The sequence below is a fragment of the Lolium perenne genome, chromosome 3, assembly GCF_019359855.2.
Source record: "Lolium perenne isolate Kyuss_39 chromosome 3, Kyuss_2.0, whole genome shotgun sequence".
NCBI classification, from domain to species: domain Eukaryota; kingdom Viridiplantae; phylum Streptophyta; class Magnoliopsida; order Poales; family Poaceae; genus Lolium; species Lolium perenne.
This window is the reverse complement of record NC_067246.2, coordinates 76,937,847-76,952,694: the sequence shown is the minus strand read 5'-3', so window position 1 is coordinate 76,952,694 and position 14,848 is coordinate 76,937,847.

Genomic DNA, 14,848 nt, shown 5'->3' with positions numbered 1-14,848 from the left:
GGCCCCACACGCCAGGGCGGCGCGGGCCCAGCCCTGGCCGCGCGGCCCTAGTGTGGCGGCGCCTCGTCGCCCCACTTCGTAACCCTTTCGGTCTTCTGGAAGCTTCGTGGAAAAATAAGACCCTGGGCGTTGATTTCGTCCAATTCCGAGAATATTTCCTTTGTAGGATTTCTGAAACCAAAAATAGCAGAAAACGTCAACTGGCTCTTCGGCATCTTGTCAATAGGTTAGTGCCAGAAAATGCATAAATATGACATAAAGTGTGTATAAAACATGTGAGTATCATCAATAAAGTAGCATAGAACATAAGAAATTATAGATACGTTTGAGACGTATCAGTTAGCATCTGCACCCCTTCCAGTATTAAGTTGCAAACAACAGACAATTGCATTAAGTATGGTGCGTAATGTAATCAACACAAATATCCTTAGACAAAGCATCGATGTTTTATCCCTAGTGGCAACAGCACATCCACAACCTTAGAACTTTCTATCACTGTCCCAGATTCAATGGAGGCATGAACCCACTATCGAGCATAAATACTCCCTCTTGGAGTCACAAGTATCAACTTGGCCAGAGCCTCTACTAGCAACGGAGAGCATGCAAGATCATAAACAACACATATATGATAGATTGATAATCAACTTGACATAGTATTCCATATTCATCGGATCCCAACAAACACAACTAGTAGCATTAGAAATAGATGATCTTGATCATGATAGGCAGCTCACAAGATCTAACATGATAGCACAATGAGGAGAAGACAACCATCTAGCTACTGCTGTGGACCCATAGTCCAAGGATGAACTACTCACACATCAGTCCGGAGGCGATCATGGTGATGAAGAGTCCTCCGGGAGATGATTCCCCTTTCCGGCAGGGTTCCGGAGGCGATCTCCTGAATCCCCCGAGATGGGATTGGCGGCGGCGTCTCCGGAACTATTTCAGTATCGTGGCTCTCGGTAATAGGGTTTTCACGACGGAGAGTATAAGTAGGCGGAAGGGCAGAGTTGGAGGGCTGACGAGGGGCCCACACCATAGGTCGGCGCGGGCCCCTCCCTGGCCGCGCCGCCCTATGGTCTGGCCACCTTGTGGCCCCACTTCGTATGCTCTTCGGTCTTCTGGAAGCTCCGTGGAAAAACAAGACCCTGGGCGTTGATTTCGTCCAATTCCGAGAATATTTCCTTTGTAGGATTTCTGAAACCAAAAACAGCAGAAAACAGGAACTAACGCTTCGGCATCTTGTCAATAGGTTAGTGCCGGATAATGCATAATAATGACATAAAGTGTGTATAAAACATGTGAGTATTGTCATAAAAGTAGCATGGAACATAAGAAATTATAGATACGTTTGAGACGTATCAAGCATCCCCAAGCTTAGTTCCTACTCGCCCTCGAGTAGGTAAACGATAACAAGGATAATTTCTGAAGTGACATGCTATCATAATCTTGATCAATACTATTGTAAAGCATACGAGATGAATGAAGTGATTCGAAGCAATGGTAAAGACAATGATTAAACAACTGAATCATATAGCAAAGACTTCTCATGAATAGTACTTTCAAGACAAGCATCAATAAGACTTGCATAGGAGTTAACTCATAAAGCAATAGATTCTTAGTAGAAAGTTTTGAAGCAACACAAAGGAAGATATAAGTTTCAGCGGTTGCTTTCAACTTCAACATGTATATCTCATGGATAATTGTCAACACAAAGTAATATGATGAATGCAAATAAGCAAGTATGTAGGAATCAATGCACATAGTTGACACAAGTGTTTGCTTCTAAGATAGAAAGAAGTAGGTAAACTGACTCAACATAAAGTAAAAGAAAGGCCCTTCGCAGAGGGAAGCAGGGATAAAATCATGTGCTAGAGCTTTTCAAGTTTTGAAATCATATAGAGAGCATAAAAGTAAAGTTTTGAGAGGTGTTTGTTGTTGTCAACGAATGGTAGTGGGCACTCTAACCCCCTCATCAAACAGACTTTCAAAGAGCGGCTCCCATGAAGGACGTTATCTCTGCCAGCAAGGTAGATCATCCCTCTTCTCTTTTGTTTACACATGTATTTAGTTTTATTTAGATATGACACTCCTCCCAACCTTTTGCTTACACAAGCCATGGCTAACCGAATCCTCGGGTGCCTTCCAACATTCACATACCATGAAGGAGTGTCTATTTGCGAGATTGAGTTGCTTACTGATGAATCAGAGCAAAACATGTGAAGAGAACTATTAATGAAAGTTAATTAATTGGGGCTGGGAACCCCATTGCCAGCTCTTTTTGCAAAATTATTGGATAAGCGGATGAAGCCACTAGTCCATTGGTGAAATTCTTCCCAACAAGATTGAAAGATAAAACACAACATACTTCCTCATGAGATATAAAACATTGACACAAATAAGAGATAATAACTTTTGAATTATTTAAAGGTAGCACATGAAGTATTTACTTGGAATGGTAGAAAAATACCATGTAGTAGGTAGGTATGGTGGACACAAATGGCATAGGTTTTGGCTCAAGGATTTGGATGCACGAGAAGTATTCCCTCTCAATACAAGGCTTTGGCTAGCAAGGTTGTTTGAAGCAAACACAAGTATGAACCGGTACAGCAAAACTTACATAAGAACATATTGCAAGCATTATAAGACTCTACACTGTCTTCCTTGTTGTTCAAACACCTCACCAGAAAATATCTAGACTTTAGAGAGACCAATCATGCAAACCAAATGTCAACAAGCTCTATGGTAGTTCTTCATTAATAGGTGCAAAGTACATGATGCAAGAGCTTAAACATGATCTATTTGAGCACAACAATTGCCAAGTATCAAATTATTCAAGACATTATACCAATTACCACATGAAGCATTTTCTGTTTCCAACCATATAACAATGAACGAAGCAGTTTCAACCTTCGCCATGAACATTAAAAGTAAAGCTAAGAACACCAGTGTTCATATGCAACAGCGGAGCGTGTCTCTCTCCCACACAACAAGAATGCTAGGATCCGATTTTATTTAAACAAAAACAAAAATAAAAGCATACAGACGCTCCAAGTAAAGCACATAAGATGTGACAGAATAAAAATATAGTTTCACTAGAGGTGACCTGATAAGTTGTCGATGAAGAAGGGATGCCTTGGGCATCCCCAAGCTTAGATGCTTGAGTCTTCTTGAAATATGCAGGCATGAACCACGGGGGCATCCCCAAGCTTAGAGTTTTCACTCTTCTTGATCATATTGTATCATCCTCCTCTCTTGATCCTTGAAAACTTCCTCCACACCAAACTCAAAACAAACTCATTAGAGGGTTAGTGCATAATCAAAATTCACATATTCAGAGGTGACATAATCATTCTTAACACTTCTGGACATTGCACAAAGCTACTGAAAGTTAATGGAACAAAGAAATCCATCCAACATAGCAAAACAGGCAATGCGAAATAAAAGGCAGAATCTATCAAAACAGAACAGTCCGTAAAGACGAATTTTTATGGGGAACTTAACTTCCTCAGATGAAAAAGCTCATATTGAATGAAAGTTGAGTACATATCTGAGGATCACGCACGTAAATTGGCAGATTTTTCTGAATTACCTACAGACGGGGCTACTCAATTTCGTGACAGCAAGAAATCTGTTTCTGCGCAGTATTCCAAATCTAGTATCAACCCTACTATCAAAGACTTTACTTGGCACAACAATGCAATAAAATAAAGATAAGGAGAGTTTGATACAGTAGTAACAACTTCCAAGACTCAAATATAAAACAAAAGTGCAGAAGTAAAATAATGGGTTGTCTCCCATAAGCGCTTTTCTTTAACACCTTTCAGCTAGGCGCAGAAAGTGTGAATCAAGTATTATCAAGAGATGAAGCATCAACATCATAATTTGTTCTAATAATAGAATCATAAGGTAACTTCATTCTCTTCCTAGGGAAGTGTTCCATACCTTTCTTGAGAGGAAATTGATACTTAATATTCCCTTCCTTCATATCAATAATTGCACCAACAGTTCGAAGAAAAGGTCTTCCCAAAATAATGGGACAAGATGCATTGCATTCAATATCCAAGAAAACAAAATCAACTGGGACAAGGTTATTATTAACCGTAATGCGAACATTATCAATCCTCCCCAAAGGTTTCTTTATAGAATTATCAGCAAGATTAACATCCAAATAACAATTTTTCAATGGTGGCAAGTCAAGCATATCATAGATTTTCTTAGGCATAACAGAAATATTTGCACCAAGATCACATAAAGCATTACAATCAAAATCATTGACCTTCATCTTAATGATGGGCTCCCAACCATCTTCTAACTTCCTAGGAATAGAAGTTTCAAGTTTTAATTTATCTTCTCTAGCTTTTATGAGAGCATTTGTAATATGTTTTGTAAAGGCCAAATTTATAGCACTAGCATTGGGACTTCTAGCAAGTTTTTGTAAGAACTTTATAACTTCAGAGATATGACAATCATCAAAATATGAACCATTATGATCATGATCTATAGCAATGGGATCATTGTCCCCAATATTTTGAAAAATTTCAGCAGTTTTATCACAAGCAGTTTCAGCAGTTTTAGCAGTTTCAGGCAGTTTTGCACGCTTTGCATTAGGAGTAGAAACATTGCTAACACCAATTATTTTACCATTGATAGTAGGAGGTTTAGCAACATGTGAATCATCAACATTACTAGTGGTGGTAATAGTCCAAACTTTAGCTACATTATTCTCTTTAGCAAATTTTTCTTCTTTTTCCCACCTAGCATGCAATTCTGCCATCAATCTAATATTCTCATTAATTCGAACTTGGATAGCGTTTGCTGTAGTAACAATTTTGTTATCATTATCCTCAGGTTTAGCAGCCATTTTATTAATTAAAGAAGATTGTGACTCAAACATGTATGAGATTTGGTTTTCAGCATTTGAAAGCTTAGTTTGCAAACCAGAAATTTTCATATTCAGATTTTCAAGTTGATTCCCTATATTTTTTAACAAGGCAGATTGTTCATCCATAGTTTTAGTAAACAATTGTTTTTGCTCATATTGTGATTGCATAAAGCTCTAAGTAGCTCTTTCAATTTCTAGCATCATTTCCTCACTAGGCAAAACAGATCTACCATAAGAATTCCCACTATTAGAAGGATATGGCATATAGTTGTTGTTACCAAAATTATTCCGATAAGCATTGTTGTTGAAATTATTATTTTTAATGAAGTTCACATCAACATGCTCTTCTTGAGCAACCAATGAAGCTAAAGGAACATTATTAGGATCAACATTAGATCTATCATTCACAAGCATAGACATAATAGCATCAATCTTATCGCTCAAGGAGGAGGTTTCTTCAACAGAATTTACCTTCTTACCTTGTGGAGCCCTGATATGTCTCCGACGTATCGATAATTTCTTATGTTCCATGCCACATTATTGATAATATCTACATGTTTTATGCACACTTTATATCATTTTTATGCGTTTTCCGGAACTAACCTATTGACGAGATGCCGAAGGGCCAGTTGCTATTTTCTGCTGTTTTTGGTTTTAGAAATCCTAGTAAGGAAATATTCTCGGAATCGGACGAAATCAACGCCCAGCATCTTAGGATTGCACGAAGCTTCCAGAACACCCGAGAGTCGCTAGAGAGGGGCCACAGGGCCACCAGATGACACCCTGGCGCGACCAAGGGGGGCCCGCGCCCCCCTGTTGTGTTGTCGCCTCGTTGACCTTCTGACGCCGCCTCTTCGCCTATATAAAGGTCCCTGACCTAAATCTTCGATACGAAAAAGCCACGGTACGAGAAACCTTCCAGAGTCGCCGCCATCGCGAAGCCAAGATCTAGGGGACAGGAGTCTCTGTTCCGGCACGCCGCCGGGACGGGGATGTGCCCCCGGAAGGCTTCTCCATCGACACCACCGCCATCTTCATCACCGCTGTTGTCTCCCATGAGGAGGGAGTAGTTCTTCATCGAGGCTCGGGGCTATACCGGTAGCTATGTGGTTCATCTCTCTCCCTATGTACTTCAATACAATAATCTCATGAGCTGCCTTACATGATTGAGATTCATATGATGATGCTTGTAATCTAGATGTCATTATGCTAGTCAAGTGGATTTTACTTATGTGATCTCCGGAGACTCCTTGTCCCACGTGTGTAAAGGTGACAGTGTGTGCACCGTGTGGGTCTCTTAGGCTATATTTCACAGAATACTTATTCACTGTTATGAATGGCATAGTGAAGTGCTTATTTATATCTCTTTATGATTGCAATGTGTTTTGTATCACAATTTATCTGTGTGCTACTCTAGTGATGTTATTAAAGTAGTTTATTCCTCCTGCACGGTGTAATGGTGACAATGTATGCATCGTGTAGTACTTGGCGTAGGCTATGATTGTGATCTCTTGTAGATTATGAAGTTAACTATTGCTATGATGGTATTGATGTGATCTATGCCTCCTTTCGTAGCGTGAAGGTGACAGTGTGCATGCTATGTTAGTACTTGGTTTGGTTGTGTTGATCTGCCATGCACTCTAAGGTTATTTAAACATGAATATCGAATATTGTGGAGCTTGTTAACTCCGGCATTGAGGGTTTGTGTAATCCTACACAGTTAGTGGTGTTCATCATCCAACAAGAGAGTGTAGAGTCTAGCATCTATTTATTTATTCTGTTATGTGATCAATGTTGAGAGTGTCCACTAGTGAAAGTATGATCCCTAGGCCTTATTCCTAAATACTGCTATCACTGCTTGTTTACTGTTTTACTGCATCTGTACTGTCCGCAATATTACCACCATCAACCACACGCCAGTCCTGGACAGCAAAGCACTTTTCTGGCGCTGTTGCTACTGCTCATACTTATTCATACCACCTGTATTTCACTATCTCTTCACCCAACTAGAGCACCTATTAGGTGTGTTGGGGACACAAGAGACTTCTTGCTTTGTGGTTGCAGGGTTGCATGAGAGGGATATCTTTGACCTCTTCCTCCCTGAGATCGATAAACCTTGGGTGATCCACTTAAGGGAAACTTGCTGCTGTTCTACAAACCTCTGCTCTTGGAGGCCCAACACTGTCTACAAGAATAGAAGCTCCCGTAGACATCAAGCACTTTTCTGGCGCCGTTGCCGGGGAGGAAAGGTAAAAAGGCACTCATACTCCGGTTCCAGGTAACTAAGTACTTTTCTGGCGCCATTGTGTGTGTGCTCGAAGCTATTTCCTTTAGATCCTGCAATTGCATCTTTTTGTTTCTTGTTTACACTAGTTAGGCATAATGGAAAACAACAAAAATATGAGAGATCTTTATGAACTTTATCTTGAATTAGGACATGATGTTTTGAAGAGAGAATTAAAAAACCCATGGAACTTTATATGCATGCTAATGGGAATGTTATTAATATGAATGCTTTGAACACTATTGTTGCTAATGCTATGGAAAATTCTAAGCTTGGGGAAGCTGGTTTTGATGAGCATAATCTTTTTAGTCCCCCGGTCATGGAGGAGAAAATTTACTTTGATGATATTTTGCCTCCTATTTATGATGATTATAATGATAGTAGTCTTTTGGTGCCGCCTGTTATGGAGGATGAATTTGATTATGATTACAATATGCCTCCTATATTTGATGATGAGAATAATAATAATAATAGCTACTTTGTTGAATTTGCTCCCACTATTACTAATAAAATTGATTATGCTTATGTGGAGAGTAATAATTTTATGCATGAGACTCATGATAAGAATGCTTTATGTGATAGTTATATTGTTGAGTTTGCTCATGATGCTACTGAAAGTTATTATGAGAGAGGAAAATATGGTTGTAGAAATTTTCATGTTACTAAAACACCTCTCTATATGCTTAAAATTTTGAAGTTGAGCTTGTTTAGTTTACCTATGCTTGTTGCATTATGCCTACATAACTTGTTTATTTACAAGATTCCTTTTCATAGGAAGCATGTTAGGCTTAAATTTGTTTTGGATTTGCCTCTTGATGCTCTCTTTTGCTTCAAATACTATTTCTTGCGAGTGCATCATTTAAACTGCTGAGCCCATCTTAATGGCTATAAAGAAAGAACTTCTTGGGAGATAACCCATGTCTTTATTTTGCTACTGTTTTGTTGTGTTTTGGAAGTTGTTACTACTGTAGCAACCTCTCCTTATCTTATTTTATTGCATTGTTGTGCCAAGTAAAGTCTTTGATAGTAAGGTTCATACTAGATTTGGATTACTGCGCAGAAACAGATTTCTTGCTGTCACGAATCTGGGCCTAATTCTCTGTAGGTAACTCAGAAAATTCTGCAAATTTACGTGAGTGATTCTCAGATATGTACGCAACTTTCATTCAATTTGAGCATTTTCATTTGAGCAAGTATGGTGCCTCAATAAAATTCGTCTTTACGGACTGTTCTGTTTTGACAGATTCTGCCTTTTATTTCGCATTGCTTCTTTTGCTATGTTGGATGGATTTCTTTGTTCCATTGACTCCTAGTAGCTTTGGGCAATGTCCAGAAGTGTTAAGAATGATTGTGTCACCTCTGAACATGTGATTTTTTGATTATGCACTAACCCTCTAATGAGTTTGCTTTGAGTTTGGTGTGGAGGAAGTTTTCAAGGGTCAAGAGAGGAGGATGATATACTATGATCAAGGAGAGTGAAAGCTCTAAGCTTGGGGATGCCCCGGTGGTTCATCCCTGCATATTTCAAGAAGACTCAAGCATCTAAGCTTGGGGATGCCCAAGGCATCCCCTTCCTCATCGACAAGTTATCAGGTTCCTTCTCTTGAAACTATATTTTTATTTGGCCACATCTTATGTAATTTACTTGGAGCGTCTGTTTGTTTTTGTATTTGTTTTTGTTTGAATAAATTCTTGTGTGGTAGAGAGACACGCTCCGCTGGTTCATGTGAACACATGTATTCTTAGCTTTTAATTTTCATGGCGAAGGTTGAAATTGCTTCGTTAATTGTTATATTGTTGGAAACGGGAAATGCTACATGTAGTAATTGGTAAAATGTCTTGGACAATGTGATACTTGGCAATTGTTGTGCTCATGATTAAGCTCTTGCATCATATACTTTGCACCTATTAATGAAGAAATACATAGAGCTTGCTAAAATTTGGTTTGCATAATTGGTCTCTCTAAGGTCTAGATAATTTCTAGTATTGAGTTTGAACAACAAGGAAGACGGTGTAGAGTCTTATAATGTTTACAATATGTCTTTTATGTGAGTTTTGCTGCACCGGTTCATCCTTGTGTTTGTTTCAAATAAACCTTGCTAGCCTAGCCTTGTATCGAGAGGGAATACTTCTCATGCATCCAAAATCCTTGAGCCAACCACTATGCCATTTGTGTCCACCATACCTACCTACTACATGGTATTTCTCCGCCATTCCAAAGTAAATTGCTTGAGTGCTACCTTTAAAATTTCTATTCTTCGTCTTTACAATATATAGCTCATGGGACAAATAGCCTAAAAAACTATTGTGGTATTGAATATGTACTTATGCACTTTATCTCTTATTAAGTTGCTTGTTGTGCGATAACCATGTTCCTGGGGACGCCATCAACTACTCTTTGTTGAATATCATGTGAGTTGCTATGCATGTCCGTCTTGTCTGAAGTAAGGGAGATTTACCGCTAGAATGGTTAGAGCATGCATAATGTTAGAGAAGAACATTGGGCCGCTAACTAAAGCCATGATCCATGGTGGAAGTTTCAGTTTTGGACAAATATCCTCAATCTCATATGAGAAAATTAATAATTGTTGAATGCTTATGCATAAAAGAGGAGTCCATTATCTGTTGTCTATGTTGTCCCGGTATGGATGTCTAAGTTGAGAATAATCAATAGCGAGAAATCCAATGCGAGCTTTCTCCTTAGACCTTTGTACAGGCGGCATAGAGGTACCCCTTTGTGACACTTGGTTAAAACATATGCATTGCAATGATAATCCAGGTAATCCGAGCTAATTAGGACAAGGTGCGGGCACTATTAGTATACTATGCATGAGGCTTGCAACTTGTAGGATATAATTTACATAACACATATGCTTTATTACTACCGTTGACAAAATTGTTTCTTGTTTTCAAAATCAAAGCTCTAGCACAAATATAGCAATCGATGCTTCCCTCTGCGAAGGGTCTTTCTTTTACTTTTATTGTTGAGTTAGTTCACCTATTTCTCTCCACCTCAAGAAGCAAACACTTGTGTGAACTGTGCATTGATTCCTACATACTTGCATATTGCACTTGTTATATTACTTTACATTGACAACTATACATGAGATATACATGTTACAAGTTGAAAGCAACCGCTGAAACTTAATCTTCCTTTGTGTTGCTTCGATACCTTTACTTTAAATTGTTGCTTTATGAGTTAACTCTTATGCAAGACTTATTGATGCTTGTCTTGAAAGTACTATTCATGAAAAGTCTTTGCTATATGATTCATTTGTTTACTCATGTCATTTACCATTGTTTTGATCGCTGCATTCATTACACGTGCTTACAATAGTATGATCAAGGTTTTGATGGCATGTCACTCCAGAAATTATCTTTGTTATCGTTTACCTGCTCGGGACGAGCAGAAACTAAGCTTGGGGATGCTGATACGTCTCCGACGTATCGATAATTTCTTATGTTCCATGCCACATTATTGATGATATCTACATGTTTTATGCACACTTTATATCGTTTTTATGCGTTTTCCGGAACTAACCTATTGACGAGATGCTGAAGGGCCAGTTGCTGTTTTCTGCTATTTTTGGTTTCAGAAATCCTAGTAAGGAAATATTCTCGGAATCGGACGAAATCAATGCCCAGCATCTTAGGATTGCACGAAGCTTCCAGAACACCCGAGAGTCGCCAGAGAGGGGCCACAGGGCCACCAGATGACACCCTGGCGCGGCCAAGGGGGGGCCGCGCCCCCCTGTTGTGTCGTCGCCTCGTTGACCTTCTGACGCCGCCTCTTCGCCTATATAAAGGTCCCCGACCTAAATCTTCGATACGAAAAAGCCACGGTACGAGAAACCTTCCAGAGCCGTGATACGTCCAATTTGCATCACTATTTTATATCATAATTTGCTGTTATTCATTGATATATTTCATATTTAGACATAATACTTATGTTATTTCATCTATTTTGCATGTTTCATGATTATTGGAGGATCGAGCACCGGAGCCAGGATTCTGCTGGAAAAAGCACCGTCAGAATGCAATATTTCGGAAGATCAACAGCTGATGGAAATTATACCAAAAATCCTATTTTTCCAGATGACGAAGGAAGCCGGAAGGGGGAGCCGAGGGGACCCAAGGTGGGCCCAGACCATAGGCCGGCGCGGCCCATGGCCTGGCCACGCCGCCCAGTGAGGAGGGGGGCCCACAGCCCCTCTCGCCTCCTTTTCTTCGCGAAATCCTTCGTCCCGAAGACCTAAGCCACAGAGGGTACCTCGCGAAGAGTTACAGCCGCCTCTGCGGGGCGGAGAACACCAGAGAGAAAAGAGCTCTCCGGCGGGCTGAGATCCGCCGGGGAAATTCCCTCCGGAGGGGAAATCGACGCCATCGCCACCGTCATCGAGCTGGACATCATCTCCATCACCATCATCATCATCTCCACCATCATCACCGCCGTCTCCACCGCTGGACATCGTCACCGCCGTAGCAATTTGGGTTTGATCTTGATTGTTTGATAGGGGAAACTCTCCCAGTATTGATTTCTACTTGTTGTTGATGCTATTGAGTGAAACCGTTGAACCAAGGTTTATGTTCAGATTGTTATTTGTCATCATATCACCTCTGATCATGTTCCACATGATGTCTCGTGAGTAGTTCGTTTAGTTCTTGAGGACATGGGTGAAGTCTAAATGTTAGTAGTGAATTATGGTTGAGTAATATTCAATGTTATGATATTTAAGTTGTGGTGTTATTCTTCTAGTGGTGTCATGTGAACGTCGACTACATGACACTTCACCTTTATGGGCCTAGGGGAATGCATCTTGTACTCGTTTGCCAATTGCGGGGTTGCCGGAGTGACAGAAACCTGAACCCCCGTTGGTATATCGATGCAGGAGGGATAGCAGGATCTCAGAGTTTAAGGCTGTGGTTAGATTTATTCTTAATTACTTTCTTGTAGTTGCGGATGCTTGCAAGGGGTATAATCACAAGTATGTATTAGTCCTAGGAAGGGCGGTACATTAGCACAGGTTCACCCACACATCACTTATCAAAACAATGAAGATTAATTAGCCGTGTGTAGCGAAAGCACTAGACTAAAATCCCGTGTGTCCTCGAGAACGTTTGGTCATTATAAGTAAACAAACCGGCTTGTCCTTTGTGCTAAAAAGGATTGGGCCACTCGCTGCAATTGTTACTCTCGCACTTTACTTACTCGTACTTTATTCAACTGTTACATCAAAACCCCCTGAATACTTGTCTGTGAGCATTACAGTGAATCCTTCATCGAAACTGCTTGTCAACACCTTCTGCTCCTCGTTGGGTTCGACACTCTTACTTATCGAAGATACTACGATACACCCCCTATACTTGTGGGTCATCAAGACTATTTTCTGGCGCCGTTGCCGGGGAGTGAAGCGCTATTGGTAAGTGGAATTGGTAAGGGAAATTTCTACTGTTTGTGCTGATTTTATTTCTGCATGCTGCCATAATTCATTATGGAGAGATCTCCTTTTGAATGTTTATTTGGGAAATCTGCTACTACTGCAAAGGTAGTGGATGAGGCGCCAGGTAAGGAAGAGATACCATACAAAATACCTATGAAAATTATTGAACGCGTAGTGGGTAACCGTTATACAGGGGATGGAACTGTCCACCCTGGAGATCATTTACTGTTCTTACATGAATTATGCGGTTTATTCAAGTGTGCAGGTATTGCTATGGATGAAGTGAGGAAGAAACTATTCTCTATATCGCTGTCTGGTAAAGCGGCGCATTGGTATAAATTACTGGATAATGGGGATTCTCTTGAATGGAATGATATTGTGCCCCGGTTTTATTCTAAGTTCTATCCTCCAAGTGAAATTCACAAGGATCGGAATCGCATATATAATTTTTGGCCTCATGATGGAGAGAGTATCGCCCAAGCTTGGGGGAGATTGAAGTCTTTAATGCTCAAATGCCCCATTCATGAGCTTCCTGGTAATGTTATTATTGATAATTTCTATGCAAAACTTTCTTTTGAAGACAAGACCTTGCTGGATACTTCTTGTTCTGGATCATTCACACGCAACAAGGAAGAGTTTAAAAGGGACCTTCTTAATCGGATCCAGGAAAATACTGAAGGATGGGAGATCGACAAAGATAGAGAATCAGGTATAAATTATGATTATAAATGCATTGAAGCTTTTATGGATCTTTTGATAAATTTCGTAATATGAGTGCTACTTATGGTCTTGATTCTCAAGTTGCTGCAAATCTTTATAAAGCTTTTGCCTCTCATTATGAATTGCCTAAGAAGAATTTTGATAAGTATCATGAACCGTATAAAGATAAAATTGATTCATCTATTAATAAATGCGTTGTAGTTGAAACTGTTGATCATGTTATTCCTGAAGCTTATATTGAAAAAACTCCCTTCCCTGCTAAAATGAAGGAGTATTCTGTTATAAATAGTGCGGTTCATAAAAGTGAAAAGAAACCTATAGAACCTGAAGAACAAATAAAAGTTGAACCTGCTGTTGCAATAGTTAAAGATCTTGTGACTGAAAATTTGGAGGAAGGTCATATTATTTTCTGTGAAGATGCTTCTAATATTGTTTCACATCCTAATAAACCCAAGCAAGCTAGTGTTCCTATGCTATCTGTTAGAATTGGTGATCATTGCTATTATGGTTTATGTGATATTGGTGCAAGTATTAGTGCTATTCCTTATGAGCTTTACACGGAGATTATGCACGAAATTGGTTCTTGTGAACTTGAAGATATTGATGTGATTATTCAGCTGCCTAATAGAGAAACTATTTCTCCAATTGGTATTGTTCGAGATGTGGAAGTTCTATGTGGTAAGATTAAATATCCTGCTGACTTTTTGGTACTTGGTTCTGCTGCTAGTGAATATTGTCCTATCATTTTTGGTAGACCTTTTCTAAATACTTGTGGAGCTATTATAAATTGCAAGAAAGAGAAAATTTTGACTAAGTTTGCTGGTGAATCTTATGAGTTTAACTTCTCTAAATTTACCAAAACTCCTTATAAAGCTGATTTGCCTAATAATGATTTTAGAATGGAACAGTGTGCATCTATTGTTCTTGTTCCTAATAATCCTTTGCAGCAACATTTGGAGAATAGCGAGAGTGAAGTTTTTAGGAAAGAAAGAGATGAGCTTGAGGAAATTTTTCTTCGCCAACCTATTCTTAAGCATGATTTACCGGTGGAAGATCTGGGTACAACACTGCCACCAAAGGAAGATCCTGTCTTTGATTTAAAACCCTTGCCTGATAATCTTAAATATGCTCATATTGATGATAAGAAAATATATCCTGTTATTATTAGTTCTAAGCTTACAGAGTTTGAAGAAGAAAGGTTATTGGAAATATTGAAGAAGCACCGAGGTGCTATTGGCTACACACTTGATGACTTGAAGGGGATTTCTCCCTCTATTTGCCAACACGCCATTAATATGGAAGATGATGCGAAGCCTGTTGTTGAACCTCAGCGTCGTCTAATTCCTAAGATGAAGGATGTGGTAAGAAATGAGGTATTAAGACTTCTTGAAGCTGGTATTATATATCCTATTGCTGATAGTAGATGGGTTAGTCCTGTGCATTGTGTTCCTAAGAAAGGAGGAATGTCTGTTGTGCCTAATGATAATGATGAGCTCATACCTCAAAGAGTAGTTG